Raw genomic sequence first — 2,927 nt, forward strand, 5'->3', positions numbered from 1 at the left:
GTATATTCAAAAATAGTTTAGTAATTAAAAAAGGTCAAAAAATCCTCGAACTATTTTGGAATCAAATATGACCAGGTATTATACTCGTATAAAAAGTTTGGCCAAGGAATGATTCCCGTTGACTTCAGGCAAAAAAACAAATTTATGGCGACAATATAGCATAAATAGTTCTATCGTTTTTTTGGCAAATCTTTGACCCCTGATACAATGAAAGTCATTCCATGTTTAATCTTTTTATACGAGTGCACTACTTGGTCATATTTGATTCCATAAAAAGTTTTGGGATTTTTTGACATTTTTCTAATTACAAAATTATTTTTGAATATAGGGGGTGTGGCACCCGAGTGCTCCTATGTATTTTCGATGATACAATGGCCAACTTCTTTTCCGACAAACATGAGATTAAACCACCAACCTTTCTATTAGTCGGTGCACGGAGCAATGTATTCATTAATTGGAAGTGCGTTAGAGGGAACACATCACACTATGTAGTATAGCAATAGAGTATCAACGTATATACAACTCACGCGTCAGAACTTTGATTGATTATAAATGACACAGACATGCAATGCCAGGTTATTTCATATGTCTTAATTAATTAATTATACATGAAATACCATTATTTGGTGTGGTGTTGGTGGGGCCGATTATACTATATATATATATATATATATATATATATATATATAGACACACACACACGTGTGTATTTATAGTTTACAATGGGACGAGTGCATTTAGGCTGGGTAGGAGGGAGTATGTTGGAGATTAGGGCTCCTTGCAAGAACGCATGCACGCTCTACATTTATTTTTCGTTGCATGCCTGCTGGCGTAGGTAGGTATACGTAGCTTGATTTATCTTCTTCCACCTATCTGGGCTCTGTGCGAATGGACAGCTGTCACTTACGTATTTGCTAGGTGCAAAATGCCAGGGTTTTCCAATTACAAATACTATTGCAGATGTGTGTCAAAGATTTTTGAACTGGTTAATGTACTTTACATAAAACCATGCATTTCTTTCTTTTGACTTCCCATGTTCATGTGTAACATGTTTTTTTAGAAACACTATACAAACACAGACACTCACATACACGCATCTACAAACATTCCTATGAGCACTTTTGAGAGATTGAATCAACAAAATTTGAGATTGACGAAGTGGCCAGAGGCACCTTGTAGTTGGCAAGAACATCATCTTGTACATAGCCAGAATGCCTGAAATAAACTCAAAATAATGTGATCACCCATGCCAAGTCCAGGACTTCAACTCGGTGGTTCCTCTACAAGAAACATAACCATCTGAGCTACACTCAATTCGATGCATACATCATGTTGATGTAAGCTCCTGTTGATGACTATTTGTATACAGATGCGTCGTAAGTCCTTAAAAGGGGTTTTCAATAAGTTATATTTATTTATTAACTTGAAATATCACATCAAGGAGATATGATCGGAAAGAGTTACACGTGCATAACTGGAAATACTACTACTAATATATATAGTAGAAGTGACTTGCATTATGCATTATGCCTTTGTTATGTAAAAATAATCATGTGGTCGTATGATTTACTGTTGTTGATTAAATCGTTCGGACACTTCCAAAGTTCGTCCTACTTGTTAATTAAATAAACTAATCCCCTGATTAGACTAAGTACGGTTCCCAATAGCCAGGGCTGATCCTCTGTACATTATGGCTACCATACTGTGGTGTACCAGTACCACCCACATGGATGTTTCTTGTCAACCATTCAAGATCACTTTTAGTTGGGAAGAAAAATAATCAAAAACACCTATCGACGTCACTCACCAGTTCGACTGACGACTCTGTGACGACATGTGTCAAAAGATGTGTAAATTTGTGTCTCTTGGAGGAGGTTACGTTCATTGAGAGTTTACTAATTGTTAAAGATACACTTATTATTGGTTGTAATTGTTTTGCTTTCTCTTCCATGAGTTTTACGTTACCATTCATTCGAACTCCTCTCTTCTCCTCTGGTACTGTCGTTGCATCTTGATCATGCCAACGTTGCACCGTTCACTTTTATCCTTGGCAAATACAGAGTAAACCTATGATCAACCTATATATTACACATTATTATTGCCATCAACTTGAACTGTAGCTAGAGTTACATCAACACAATCATTCACCCTCTGTTCCATTGTAATAACCCTCGATCTTGCAAGTAGTGGTCATCCTTAGGATCTAGAGGGGGGAGTATAGAATCAACTGATATTACTATACCAACATGATCTTGATTTTCTCTCCAGTAATTAATTAATAATATACTAAATATAATCTAAAATGTAAGTCAGTGTAGAAGTTTCCAGTCAAACGTTTTTAATTTGACAACCTAGTAAAAAGGAAAAAGTAGTAGCATCTAAAACACCAAATTAATGCTACTAAACTCATGACTAAATATGCTTTTGCAATTATTTTTATGTGATCTACATGTTTGGAGAATACAATATACCCTGGAAATCTTGCATTTTAGAGGGAACAAACATAAATATCAGAGTAGCTAGGGCTTTCGAAGAGCAAACCAAAATCCAGGTTCCCATGCCAGACACCTAACACGATCGATGATATAGAGTCTAATAATGAGAATTGGCGGGCTCGCCAATAAAGAAAAGGAAATATGAATTAGCTACTATATATCTTCTAATGGCATGGGGGCTTGGGCTCTAGTGATGTTACATGAACATGCAAGTCTCAATTGGCTTTGATCCCCGGTTACTTTAAAGTACTGAGAAGTAGTGATGAGATTCCATTTGGCTCTATTAGTGGTGGTCCTAAGCACAAGTTGCCAAGTAACACTACTAGTGTACTCACTGATCCACTACGTACTAACCAGGCAACTACTAATCAAAGATCGATTATCCTGGCCGTCATGGTCATGCATGGTTTGTTTATGTAATCAATCCTGCTG

Source organism: Triticum aestivum, chromosome 4A (assembly GCF_018294505.1).
Source record: "Triticum aestivum cultivar Chinese Spring chromosome 4A, IWGSC CS RefSeq v2.1, whole genome shotgun sequence".
Classification (NCBI taxonomy): domain Eukaryota; kingdom Viridiplantae; phylum Streptophyta; class Magnoliopsida; order Poales; family Poaceae; genus Triticum; species Triticum aestivum.